The sequence below is a fragment of the Siphateles boraxobius genome, unplaced genomic scaffold, assembly GCF_051911475.1.
Source record: "Siphateles boraxobius isolate OS27281-9 unplaced genomic scaffold, OSU_SipBor_1 39, whole genome shotgun sequence".
Classification (NCBI taxonomy): Eukaryota; Metazoa; Chordata; class Actinopteri; order Cypriniformes; family Leuciscidae; genus Siphateles; species Siphateles boraxobius.
In genome coordinates this window covers 4,228,470-4,242,610 of record NW_027509019.1, presented here as the reverse complement: position 1 = coordinate 4,242,610, position 14,141 = coordinate 4,228,470, and the positions used below count along the sequence as shown (strand labels likewise).

Below are 14,141 nucleotides of genomic sequence, written 5' to 3'. Positions count from 1 at the left end.
GCCCCGGTGGCCTAATGGATAAGGCACTGGCCTCCTAAGACAGGAATTGTGGGTTCGTTTCCGATCTGATGTGGCTTACAGCAGAGTGGCGCAGCGGAAGCGTGCTGGGCCCATAACCCAGAGGTCGATGGATCGAAACCATCCTCTGCTAAGACTGCTTTACTTATGTACATGTTTTATCCCAATCAAAGACCAACTTCCACATCCTGCTTGTTCGTTCAGAAAATCTGTGTGTTTGTGTGTGCATGCCCTGTTCAAACTCCTCATTGACTAAGGCACCTGAATGAGATGGACAATTAGTAGGGCAAGCGAATCGTGTCCCAGTGGCCTGTCAGGTAGTTGTTCATCCGGATTACTTTCTGTGCTGGCCTTGTTTAAATGCCAATGATGTTGTTGTCACTAAAGCCAAGGTCTTTCACAGCCCCGGTGGCCTAATGGATAAGGCACTGGCCTCCTAAGACAGGAATTGTGGGTCCGTTTCCGATCTGATGTGGATTACAGCAGAGTGGCGCAGCGGAAGCGTGCTGGGCCCATAACCCAGAGGTCGATGGATCGAAACCATCCTCTGCTAAGACTGCTTCACTTATGTATATGTTTTATCCCAAACAAAGAGCCACTTCCACATCCTGCTTGTTCGTTTCAGAAAATCTGTGAGTTTGTGTGTGTATACTCTGTTCAAATGCGTCATTGAATAAGCTACCTGAAGGACAATTAGTAGGGCAAGCGAATCTTGTCCCAATGGCCTGTGGAAGTAGTCGTTCATCTGGATTACTTTGTGTGCTGGCCTTGTTTAAATGCCAATGATGTTGTTGTCACTAAAGCCAAGGTCTTTCACAGCCCCGGTGGCCTAATGGATAAGGCACTCTTCTCCTAAGCCAGGAATTCTGGGTTCGTTTCCCATCTGGTGTGGATTACAGTGGAAGCGTGCTGGGCCCATAACCCAGAGGTCGATGGATCGAAACCATCCTCTGCTAAGACTGCTTTATTTATGTACATGTTTTATCCCAAAAAAAGAACAACTTCCACATCCTGCTAGTTCGTTCAGAACAATCTGGGTTGGTTTACAGCAGAGTGCCGCAGCGGAGGCGTGCTGGGCCCATGACCCAGAGGTCGATGGATCGAAACCATCCTCTGCTAAGACTGCTTTACTTATGTACATGTTTTATCCCAAACAAAGAGTGAAGTGGTTTTCAATCTTTCCGAAAAATAACTTCGCAGAGATCTTTGATGCCAGAAATAATTAGACTTTATTTTCGAACGCCATTCCGTTCCATAGAACGGCGCTCTAACGCTCTGGCTCTCCGGCACACTGGCCCGCTGGCCTTCCAGCGCGCTCCCGAGTATATTTTGGTTGAGAGTTATATACATAAATCTTCTTCCAAAGAAGGTAGCACACCCTATAGATAGTTTTGGGTAAAGGTCTTTTACCATGTGACCTCTCGGAATAGAATTTTCTGCAGCAAACAACATTCCATTCAAGGTCTTTCACATACACAGAGGAAATCCAAAGTCACAGACAGAATAAATAATTGTGTCCAAATATATAGCTAAATTACTTGTTTTCTAAATAATAAAATCTTCAACAAGAGCAACTTCCACATCCTGCTTGTTTGTTCAGAAAATCTGTGTGTTTGCCCTGTTCAAACTCCTCATTGTCTAAGCCACCTGACTGAGATGGACAATTAGTAGGGCAAGCGAATCTTGTCCCAGTGGCCTGTCGAAGTAGTCGTTCATCCGGATTACTTTGTGTGCTGGCCTTGTTTAAATGCCAATGATGTTGTTGTCACTAAAGCCAAAGTAATGGGGGCACATGAACACAGGTCTTTCAGAGCCCCGGTGGCCTAATGGATAAGGGCATAGCCTCCTAAGACAGAAATTGTGGGTTCGAGTCCCATCTTGGGTGGTTTACAGCAGAGTGGCGCAGCGGAAGCGTGCTGGGCCCATAACCCAGAGGTCAATGGATCGAAACCATCCTCTGCTAAGACTGCATTACTTATGTACATGTTTTATCCCAAACAAAGAGCAACTTCCACATCCTGCTTGTTCGTTCAGAAAATCTGTGTGTTTGTGTGTGCATGCCCTGTTCAAACTCCTCATTGACTAAGTCACGTGAATGAGATGGACAATTAGTAGGGCAAGCGAATCGTGTCCCAGTGGCCTGTCTAAGTAATTGTTCATCCGGATTAATTTGTGTGCTGGCCTTGTTTAAATGCCAATGATGTTTTTGTCACTTATGTACATGTTTTATCCCAAACAAAGAGCAACTTCCACATCCTGCTTGTTCGTTTCAGAAAATCTGTGAGTTTGTGTGTGTATACCCTGTTCAAATGCGTCATTGACTAAGCTACCTGAAGGACAATTAGTAGGGCAAGCAAATCTTGTCCCAATGGCCTGTCGAAGTAGTCGTTCATCCGGATTACTTTGTGTGCTGGCCTTGTTTAAATGCCAATGATGTTGTTGTCACTAAAGCCAAGGTCTTTCACAGCCCCGGTGGCCTAATGGATAAGGCACTGGCCTCCTAAGACAGGAATTGTGGGTTCGTTTCCGATCTGCTGTGGATTACAGCAGAGTGGCGCAGCGCAAGCGTGCTGGGCCCATAACCCAGAGGTCGATGGATCGAAACCATCCTCTGCTAGGAATGCTTTACTTATGGACATGTTTCATCCCAAACAAAGAGCAACTTCCACATCCTGCTTGTTCGTTCAGAAAATCTGTGTGTTTGTGTGTGCATGCCCTGTTCAAACTCCTCATTGACTAAGCCACGTGAATGAGCTAGACAAATAGTAGGGCAAGCAAATCGTGTCCCAGTGGCCTGTCGAAGTAGTTGTTCATCCGGATTACTTTGTGTGCTGGCCTTGTTTAAATGCCAATGATGTTGTTGTCACTAAAGCCAAGGTCTTTCACAGCCCCGGTGGCCTAATGGATAAGGCACTGGCCTCCTAAGACAGGAATTGTGGGTTCGTTTCCGATCTGATGTGGATTACAGCAGAGTGGCGCAGCGGAAGCGTGCTGGGCCCATAACCCAGAGGTTGATGGATCGAAACCATCCTCTGCTAAGAATGCTTTACTTATGTACATATTTTATACCAAACACAGAGCAACTTCCACATCCTGCTTGTTCGTTCAGAAAATCTGTGAGTTTGTGTGTGTGTGCCCTGTTCAAATGCGTCATTGACTAAGCTACCTGAAGGACAATTAGTAGGGCAAGCGAATCGTGTCCCAGTGGCCTGTCGAAGTAGTCTTTCATCCAGATTACTTTGTGTGCTGGCCTTGTTTAAATGCCAATGATGTCTCAATTCTCTAATTGCACCGCGAGGAGTCGAGGATCGAGGAGTGAGGAGGCTTTCAGAGGAGTCATGAGCAAGGATACACAGGTGTATCCTATGCGGAAGTGTTTTATTGACTAAACGTGACGCACGTATACATTCTCCTCCCCCTTGACATCGGTCATAATAATTTGAATTTATACTTTACCTTTGCAGTTTATATAAACCACACATCTCACATATTTCAGGAGGGTATCTTGCTTTATTATTATTCATTATGAATTTCTTAAATAAACAAGCTTCAACAACATAAGGGAAGATCCTTTGAGCGCTACTGATGACGCTGTGAAGTGACATTCGAGTGAGCAAGTATTCCAATGCCAATGATGTTTTTGTCACTTATGTACATGTTTTATCCCAAACAAAGAGCAACTTCCACATCCTGCTTGTTCGTTTCAGAAAATCTGTGAGTTTGTGGGTGTATACCCTGTTCAAATGCGTCATTGACTAAGCTACCTGAAGGACAATTAGTAGGGCAAGCGAATCTTGTCCCAATGGCCTGTCGAAGTAGTCGTTCATCCGGATTACTTTGTGTGCTGGCCTTGTTTAAATGCCAATGATGTTGTTGTCACTAAAGCCAAGGTCTTTCACAGCCCCGGTGGCCTAATGGATAAGGCACTGGCCTCCTAAGACAGGAATTGTGGGTTCGTTTCCGATCTGATGTGGATTACAGCAGAGTGGCGCAGCGGAAGCGTGCTGGGCCCATAACCCAGAGGTCGATGGATTGAATCCATCCTCTGCTAAGACTGCTTCACTTATGTATATGTTTTATCCCAAACAAAGTGCTGGCCTTGTTTAAATGCCAATGATGTTGTTGTCACTAAAGCCAAGGTCTTTCTCAGTTTTATCCCAAAAAAAGATCAACTTCCACATCCTGCTAGTTCGTTCAGAACAATCTGGGTTGGTTTACAGCAGAGTGCCGCAGCGGAGGCGTGTTGGGCCCATGACCCAGAGGTCGATGGATCGAAACCATCCTCTGCTAAGACTGCTTTACTTATGTACATGTTTTATCCCAAACAAAGAGTGAAGTGGTTTTCAATCTTTCCGAAAAATAACTTCGCAGAGATCTTTGATGCCAGAAATAATTAGACTTTATTTTCGAACGCCGTTCCGTTCCATAGAACGGCGCTCTAACGCTCTGGCTCTCCGGCCCACTGGCCCTCTGGCCTTCCAGCGCGCTCCCGAGTATATTTTGGTTCAGAGTTATATACATAAATCTTCTTCCAAAGAAGGTAGCACACCCTATAGATAGTTTTGGGTAAAGGTCTTTTACCATGTGACTTCTCGGAATAGAATTTTCTGCAGCAAACAACATTCCATTCAAGGTCTTTCACATACACAGAGGAAATCCAAAGTCACAGACAGAAGAAATAATTGTGTCCAAATATATAGCTAAATTACTTGTTTTCTAAATAATAAAATCTTCAACAAGAGCAACTTCCACATCCTGCTTGTTTGTTCAGAAAATCTGTGTGTTTGCCCTGTTCAAACTCCTCATTGTCTAAGCCACCTGAATGAGATGGACAATTAGTGGGGCAAGCGAATCTTGTCCCAGTGGCCTGTCGAAGTAGTCGTTCATCCGGATTACTTTGTGTGCTGGCCTTGTTTAAATGCCAATGATGTTGTTGTCACTAAAGCCAAAGTAATGGGGGCACATGAACACAGGTCTTTCAGAGCCCCGGTGGCCTAATGGATAAGGCACTGGCCTCCTAAGACAGAAATTGCCTAAGACAACCCAGAGGTCGATGGATCGAAACCATCCTCTGCTAAGACTGCTTTACTTATGTACATGTTTTATCCCAAACAAAGAGCAACTTCAACATCCTGCTTGTTCGTTCAGAAAATCTGTCTGTTTGTGTGTGCATGCCCTGTTCAAACTCCTCATTGACTAAGTCACGTGAATGAGATGGACAATTAGTAGGGCAAGCGAATCGTGTCCCAGTGGCCTGTCTAAGTAATTGTTCATCCGGATTAATTTGTGTGCTGGCCTTGTTTAAATGCCAATGATGTTTTTGTCACTTATGTACATGTTTTATCCCAAACAAAGAGCAACTTCCACATCCTGCTTGTTCGTTTCAGAAAATCTGTGAGTTTGTGTGTGTATACCCTGTTCAAATGCGTCATTGACTAAGCTACCTGAAGGACAATTAGTAGGGCAAGCGAATCTTGTCCCAATGGCCTGTCGAAGTAGTCGTTCATCCGGATTACTTTGTGTGCTGGCCTTGTTTAAATGCCAATGATGTTGTTGTCACTAAAGCCAAGGTCTTTCACAGCCCTGATGGCCAAATGGATAAGGCACTGGCCTCCTAAGCCAGGGATTGTGGGTTCGAGTCCCATCTGGGGTGGTTTACAGCAGAGTGGCGCAGCGGAAGCGTGCTTGGCCCATAACCCAGAGGTTGATGGATCGTAACCATCCTCTGCTAAGACTGCTTTACTTATGTACATGTTTTATCCCAATCAAAGACCAACTTCCACATCCTGCTTGTTCGTTCAGTAAATCTGTGTGTTTGTGTTTGCATGCCCTGTTCAAACTCCTCATTGACTAAGGCACCTGAATCAGATGGACAATTAGTAGGGCAAGCGAATCGTGTCCCAGTGGCCTGTCAGGTAGTTGTTCATCCGGATTACTTTGTGTGCTGGCCTTGTTTAAATGCCAATGATGTTGTTGTCACTAAAGCCAAGGTCTTTCACAGCCCCGGTGGCCTAATGGATAAGGCACTGGCCTCCTAAGACAGGAATTGTGGGTCCGTTTCCGATCTGATGTGGATTAAAGCAGAGTGGCGCAGCGGAAGCGTGCTGGGCCCATAACCCAGAGGTCGATGGATCGAAACCATCCTCTAATAAGACTGCTTCACATTTGTATATGTTTTATCCCAAACAAAGAGCAACTTCCACATCCTGCTTGTTCGTTTCAGATATTCTGTGAGTTTGTGCGTGTATACCCTGTTCAAATGCGTCACTGACTAAGCTACCTGAAGGACAATTAGTAGGGCAAGCGAATCGTGTCCCAGTGGCCTGTCGAAGTAGTTGTTCATCCGGATTACTTTGTGTGCTGGCCTTGTTTAAATGCCAATGTTGTTGTTGTCACTTAAGCCAAGGTCTTTCATAGCCCCCGTGGCCTAATGGATAAGGCACTGGCCTCCTAAGACAGGAATTGTGGGTTCGTTTCAGATCTGATGTGGATAACAGCAGAGTGGCGCAGCGGAAGCGTGCTGGGCCCATAACCCAGAGGTCGATGGATCGAAACCATCCTCTGCTAAGAATGCTTCACTTATGGACATGTTTCATCCCAAACAAAGAGCAACTTCCACATCCTGCTTGTTCGTTCAGAAAATCTGTGTGTTTGTGTGTGCATGCCCTGTTCAAACTCCTCATAGACTAAGCCACGTGAATGAGATAGACAAATAGTAGGGCAAGCAAATCGTGTCCCAGTGGCCTGTCGAAGTAGTTGTTCATCCGGATTACTTTGTGTGCTGGCCTTGTTTAAATGCCAATGATGTTGTTGTCACTAAAGCCAAGGTCTTTCACAGCCCCGGTGGCCTAATGGATAAGGCACTGGCCTCCTAAGACAGGAATTGTGGGTTCGTTTCCGATCTGATGTGGATTACAGCAGAGTGGCGCAGCGGAAGCGTGCTGGGCCCATAACCCAGAGGTCGATGGATCGAATCCATCCTCTGCTAAGACTGCTTCACTTATGTATATGTTTTATCCCAAATAAAGAGCAACTTCCACATCCTGCTTGTTCGTTCAGAAAATCTGTGAGTTTGTGTGTGTGTGCCCTGTTCAAATGCGTCATTGACTAAGCTACCTGAAGGACAATTAGTAGGGCAAGCGAATCGTGTCCCAGTGGCCTGTCGAAGTAGTCGTTCATCCAGATTACTTTGTGTGCTGGCCTTGTTTAAATGCCAATGATGTTGTTGTCACTAAAGCCAAGGTCTTTCACAGTTTTATCCCAAAAAAAGAGCAACTTCCACATCCTGCTAGTTCGTTCAGAACAATCTGGGTTGGTTTACAGCAGAGTGCCGCAGCGGAGGCGTGCTGGGCCCATGACCCAGAGGTCGATGGATCGAAACCATCCTCTGCTAAGACTGCTTTACTTATGTACATGTTTTATCCCAAACAAAGAGTGAAGTGGTTTTCAATCTTTCCGAAAAATAACTTCGCAGAGATCTTTGATGCCAGAAATAATTAGACTTTATTTTCGAACGCCGTTCCGTTCCATAGAACGGCGCTCTAACGCTCTGGCTCTCCGGCCCACTGGCCCTCTGGCCTTCCAGCGCGCTCCCGAGTATATTTTGGTTCAGAGTTATATACATAAATCTTCTTCCAAAGAAGGTAGCACACCCTATAGATAGTTTTGGGTAAAGGTCTTTTACCATGTGACTTCTCGGAATAGAATTTTCTGCAGCAAACAACATTCCATTCAAGGTCTTTCACATACACAGAGGAAATCCAAAGTCACAGACAGAAGAAATAATTGTGTCCAAATATATAGCTAAATTACTTGTTTTCTAAATAATAAAATCTTCAACAAGAGCAACTTCCACATCCTGCTTGTTTGTTCAGAAAATCTGTGTGTTTGCCCTGTTCAAACTCCTCATTGTCTAAGCCACCTGAATGAGATGGACAATTAGTGGGGCAAGCGAATCTTGTCCCAGTGGCCTGTCGAAGTAGTCGTTCATCCGGATTACTTTGTGTGCTGGCCTTGTTTAAATGCCAATGATGTTGTTGTCACTAAAGCCAAAGTAATGGGGGCACATGAACACAGGTCTTTCAGAGCCCCGGTGGCCTAATGGATAAGGCACTGGCCTCCTAAGACAGAAATTGCCTAAGACAACCCAGAGGTCGATGGATCGAAACCATCCTCTGCTAAGACTGCTTTACTTATGTACATGTTTTATCCCAAACAAAGAGCAACTTCAACATCCTGCTTGTTCGTTCAGAAAATCTGTCTGTTTGTGTGTGCATGCCCTGTTCAAACTCCTCATTGACTAAGTCACGTGAATGAGATGGACAATTAGTAGGGCAAGCGAATCGTGTCCCAGTGGCCTGTCTAAGTAATTGTTCATCCGGATTAATTTGTGTGCTGGCCTTGTTTAAATGCCAATGATGTTTTTGTCACTTATGTACATGTTTTATCCCAAACAAAGAGCAACTTCCACATCCTGCTTGTTCGTTTCAGAAAATCTGTGAGTTTGTGTGTGTATACCCTGTTCAAATGCGTCATTGACTAAGCTACCTGAAGGACAATTAGTAGGGCAAGCGAATCTTGTCCCAATGGCCTGTCGAAGTAGTCGTTCATCCGGATTACTTTGTGTGCTGGCCTTGTTTAAATGCCAATGATGTTGTTGTCACTAAAGCCAAGGTCTTTCACAGCCCTGATGGCCAAATGGATAAGGCACTGGCCTCCTAAGCCAGGGATTGTGGGTTCGAGTCCCATCTGGGGTGGTTTACAGCAGAGTGACGCAGCGGAAGCGTGCTTGGCCCATAACCCAGAGGTTGATGGATCGTAACCATCCTCTGCTAAGACTGCTTTACTTATGTACATGTTTTATCCCAATCAAAGACCAACTTCCACATCCTGCTTGTTCGTTCAGTAAATCTGTGTGTTTGTGTTTGCATGCCCTGTTCAAACTCCTCATTGACTAAGGCACCTGAATCAGATGGACAATTAGTAGGGCAAGCGAATCGTGTCCCAGTGGCCTGTCAGGTAGTTGTTCATCCGGATTACTTTGTGTGCTGGCCTTGTTTAAATGCCAATGATGTTGTTGTCACTAAAGCCAAGGTCTTTCACAGCCCCGGTGGCCTAATGGATAAGGCACTGGCCTCCTAAGACAGGAATTGTGGGTCCGTTTCCGATCTGATGTGGATTAAAGCAGAGTGGCGCAGCGGAAGCGTGCTGGGCCCATAACCCAGAGGTCGATGGATCGAAACCATCCTCTAATAAGACTGCTTCACATTTGTATATGTTTTATCCCAAACAAAGAGCAACTTCCACATCCTGCTTGTTCGTTTCAGATATTCTGTGAGTTTGTGCGTGTATACCCTGTTCAAATGCGTCACTGACTAAGCTACCTGAAGGACAATTAGTAGGGCAAGCGAATCGTGTCCCAGTGGCCTGTCGAAGTAGTTGTTCATCCGGATTACTTTGTGTGCTGGCCTTGTTTAAATGCCAATGTTGTTGTTGTCACTTAAGCCAAGGTCTTTCATAGCCCCCGTGGCCTAATGGATAAGGCACTGGCCTCCTAAGACAGGAATTGTGGGTTCGTTTCAGTTCTGATGTGGATAACAGCAGAGTGGCGCAGCGGAAGCGTGCTGGGCCCATAACCCAGAGGTCGATGGATCGAAACCATCCTCTGCTAAGAATGCTTCACTTATGGACATGTTTCATCCCAAACAAAGAGCAACTTCCACATCCTGCTTGTTCGTTCAGAAAATCTGTGTGTTTGTGTGTGCATGCCCTGTTCAAACTCCTCATAGACTAAGCCACGTGAATGAGATAGACAAATAGTAGGGCAAGCAAATCGTGTCCCAGTGGCCTGTCGAAGTAGTTGTTCATCCGGATTACTTTGTGTGCTGGCCTTGTTTAAATGCCAATGATGTTGTTGTCACTAAAGCCAAGGTCTTTCACAGCCCCGGTGGCCTAATGGATAAGGCACTGGCCTCCTAAGACAGGAATTGTGGGTTCGTTTCCGATCTGATGTGGATTACAGCAGAGTGGCGCAGCGGAAGCGTGCTGGGCCCATAACCCAGAGGTCGATGGATCGAATCCATCCTCTGCTAAGACTGCTTCACTTATGTATATGTTTTATCCCAAATAAAGAGCAACTTCCACATCCTGCTTGTTCGTTCAGAAAATCTGTGAGTTTGTGTGTGTGTGCCCTGTTCAAATGCGTCATTGACTAAGCTACCTGAAGGACAATTAGTAGGGCAAGCGAATCGTGTCCCAGTGGCCTGTCGAAGTAGTCGTTCATCCAGATTACTTTGTGTGCTGGCCTTGTTTAAATGCCAATGATGTTGTTGTCACTAAAGCCAAGGTCTTTCACAGTTTTATCCCAAAAAAAGAGCAACTTCCACATCCTGCTAGTTCGTTCAGAACAATCTGGGTTGGTTTACAGCAGAGTGCCGCAGCGGAGGCGTGCTGGGCCCATGACCCAGAGGTCGATGGATCGAAACCATCCTCTGCTAAGACTGCTTTACTTATGTACATGTTTTATCCCAAACAAAGAGTGAAGTGGTTTTCAATCTTTCCGAAAAATAACTTCGCAGAGATCTTTGATGCCAGAAATAATTAGACTTTATTTTCGAACGCCGTTCCGTTCCATAGAACGGCGCTCTAACGCTCTGGCTCTCCGGCCCACTGGCCCTCTGGCCTTCCAGCGCGCTCCCGAGTATATTTTGGTTCAGAGTTATATACATAAATCTTCTTCCAAAGAAGGTAGCACACCCTATAGATAGTTTTGGGTAAAGGTCTTTTACCATGTGACTTCTCGGAATAGAATTTTCTGCAGCAAACAACATTCCATTCAAGGTCTTTCACATACACAGAGGAAATCCAAAGTCACAGACAGAAGAAATAATTGTGTCCAAATATATAGCTAAATTACTTGTTTTCTAAATAATAAAATCTTCAACAAGAGCAACTTCCACATCCTGCTTGTTTGTTCAGAAAATCTGTGTGTTTGCCCTGTTCAAACTCCTCATTGTCTAAGCCACCTGAATGAGATGGACAATTAGTAGGGCAAGCGAATCTTGTCCCAGTGGCCTGTCGAAGTAGTCGTTCATCCGGATTACTTTGTGTGCTGGCCTTGTTTAAATGCCAATGATGTTGTTGTCACTAAAGCCAAAGTAATGGGGGCACATGAACACAGGTCTTTCAGAGCCCCGGTGGCCTAATGGATAAGGCACTGGCCTCCTAAGACAGAAATTGCCTAAGACAACCCAGAGGTCGATGGTTCGAAACCATCCTCTGCTAAGACTGCTTTACTTATGTACATGTTTTATCCCAAACAAAGAGCAACTTCCACATCCTGCTTGTTCGTTCATAAAATCTGTCTGTTTGTGTGTGCATGCCCTGTTCAAACTCCTCATTGACTAAGTCACGTGAATGAGATGGACAATTAGTAGGGCAAGCGAATCGTGTCCCAGTGGCCTGTCTAAGTAATTGTTCATCCGGATTAATTTGTGTGCTGGCCTTGTTTAAATGCCAATGATGTTTTTGTCACTTATGTACATGTCTTATCCCAAACAAAGAGCAACTTCCACATCCTGCTTGTTCGTTTCAGAAAATCTGTGAGTTTGTGTGTGTATACCCTGTTCAAATGCGTCATTGACTAAGCTACCTGAAGGACAATTAGTAGGGCAAGCGAATCTTGTCCCAATGGCCTGTCGAAGTAGTCGTTCATCTGGATTACTTTGTGTGCTGGCCTTGTTTAAATGCCAATGATATTGTTGTCACTAAAGCCAAGGTCTTTCACAGCCCTGGTGGCCTAATGGATAAGGCACTGGCCTCCTAAGCCAGGGATTGTGGGTTCGAGTCCCATCTGGGGTGGTTTACAGCAGAGTGGCGCAGCGGAAGCGTGCTGGGCCCATAACCCAGAGGTCGATGGATCGTAACCACCCTCTGCTAAGACTGCTTTACTTATGTACATGTTTTATCCCAATCAAAGACCAACTTCCACATCCTGCTTGTTCGTTCAGTAAATCTGTGTGTTTGTGTGTGCATGCCCTGTTCAAACTCCTAATTGACTAAGGCACCTGAATGAGATGGACAATTAGTAGGGCAAGCGAATCGTGTCCCAGTGGCCTGTCAGGTAGTTGTTCATCCGGATTACTTTGTGTGCTGGCCTTGTTTAAATGCCAATGATGTTGTTGTCACTAAAGCCAAGGTCTTTCACAGCCCCGGTGGCCTAATGGATAAGGCACTGGCCTCCTAAGCCAGTGATTATGGGTTCGAGTCCCATCTGGGGTGGTTTACAGCAGAGTGGCGCAGCGGAAGCGTGCTGGGCCCATAACCCAGAGGTCGATGGATCGAACCATCCTCTGCTAAGACTGCTTCACTTATGTATATGTTTTATCCCAAACAAAGAGCAACTTCCACATCCTGCTTGTTCGTTTCAGAAAATCTGTCACTAAACCGGATTACCTTGTGTGCTGGCATTGTTTAAATGCCAATGATGTTGTTGTCACTAAAGCCAAGGTCTTTCACAGCCCCGGTGGCCTAATGGATAAGGCACAGGCCTCCTAAGACAGAAATTGTGGGTTCGAGTCCCATCTGTGGTGGTTTACAGAGTGGCACAGCGGAAGCGTGCTGGGCCCATAACCCAGAGGTCGATGGATCGAAACCATCCTCTGCTAAGACTGCTTTACTTATGTACATGTTTTATCCCAAACAAAGAGCAACTTCCACATCCTGCTTGTTCGTTCAGAAAATCTGTCTGTTTGTGTGTGCATGCCCTGTTCAAACTCCTCATTGACTAAGTCACGTGAATGAGATGGACAATTAGTAGGGCAAGCGAATCGTGTCCCAGTGGCCTGTCTAAGTAATTGTTCATCCGGATTAATTTGTGTGCTGGCCTTGTTTAAATGCCAATGATGTTTTTGTCACTTATGTACATGTTTTATCCCAAACAAAGAGCAACTTCCACATCCTGCTTGTTCGTTTAAGAAAATCTGTGAGTTTGTGTGTGTATACCCTGTTCAAATGCGTCATTGACTAAGCTACCTGAAGGACAATTAGTAGGGCAAGCGAATCTTGTCCCAATGGCCTGTCGAAGTAGTCGTTCATCCGGATTACTTTGTGTGCTGGCCTTGTTTAAATGCCAATGATGTTGTTGTCACTAAAGCCAAGGTCTTTCACAGCCCCGGTGGCATAATGGATAAGGCACTGGCCTCCTAAGACAGGAATTGTGGGTTCGTTTCCCATCTGGTGTTGATTACAGCAGAGTGGCGCAGCGGAAGCGTGCTGGGCCCATAACCCAGAGGTCGATGGATCGAAACCATCCTATGCTAAGACTGCTTTACTTATGTACATGTTTTATCCCAATCAAAGACCAACTTCCACATCCTGCTTGTTCGTTCAGAAAATCTGTGTGTTTGTGTGTGCATGCCCTGTTCAAACTCCTCATTGACTAAGGCACCTGAATGAGATGGACAATTAGTAGGGCAAGCAAATCGTGTCCCAGTGGCCTGTCAGGTAGTTGTTCATCCGGATTACTTTGTGTGCTGGCCTTGTTTAAATGCCAAGGATGTTGTTGTCACTAAAGCCAAGGTCTTTCACAGCCCCGGTGGCCTAATGGATAAGGCACTGGCCTCCTAAGACAGGAATTGTGGGTCTGTTTCCGATTGGATGTGGATTACAGCAGAGTGGCGCAGCGGAAGCGTGCTGGGCCCATAACCCAGAGGTCGATGGATCGAAACCATCCTCTGCTAAGACTGCTTCACTTATGTATATGTTTTATCCCAAACAAAGAGCAACTTCCACATCCTGCTTGTTCGTTTCAGAAAATCTGTGAGTTTGTGTGTGTATACTCTGTTCAAATGCGTCATTGAATAAGCTACCTGAAGGACAATTAGTAGGGCAAGCGAATCTTGTCCCAATGGCCTGTGGAAGTAGTCGTTCATCCGGATTACTTTGTGTGCTGGCCTTGTTTAAATGCCAATGATGTTGTTGTCACTAAAGCCAAGGTCTTTCACAGCCCCGGTGGCCTAATGGATAAGGCACTCTTCTCCTAAGCCAGGAATTCTGGGTTCGTTTCCCATCTGGTGTGGATTACAGCAGAGTGGCGCAGCGGAAGCGTGCTGGGCCCATAACCC

The 14,141-nt window shown here is 45.6% G+C and overlaps 4 non-coding genes across 4 annotated transcripts; all 4 read left to right on the top strand.

Moving 5' to 3' along the window:
• Positions 1-5,598: 5,598 nt before the first annotated feature.
• trnar-ccu (transfer RNA arginine (anticodon CCU)) lies at positions 5,599-5,671 on the top strand. Its single transcript has one exon. It is a non-coding gene; the product is annotated as a tRNA-Arg (tRNA).
• A 3,030-nt stretch (positions 5,672-8,701) lies between these two features.
• On the top strand, positions 8,702-8,774 carry trnar-ccu (transfer RNA arginine (anticodon CCU)). The gene has a single exon. It is a non-coding gene; the product is annotated as a tRNA-Arg (tRNA).
• Positions 8,775-11,804: 3,030 nt separating this feature from the next.
• On the top strand, positions 11,805-11,877 carry trnar-ccu (transfer RNA arginine (anticodon CCU)). The gene has a single exon. It is a non-coding gene; the product is annotated as a tRNA-Arg (tRNA).
• A 347-nt stretch (positions 11,878-12,224) lies between these two features.
• trnar-ccu (transfer RNA arginine (anticodon CCU)) lies at positions 12,225-12,297 on the top strand. Its single transcript has one exon. It is a non-coding gene; the product is annotated as a tRNA-Arg (tRNA).
• The last annotated feature ends 1,844 nt before the right edge of the window (positions 12,298-14,141 follow it).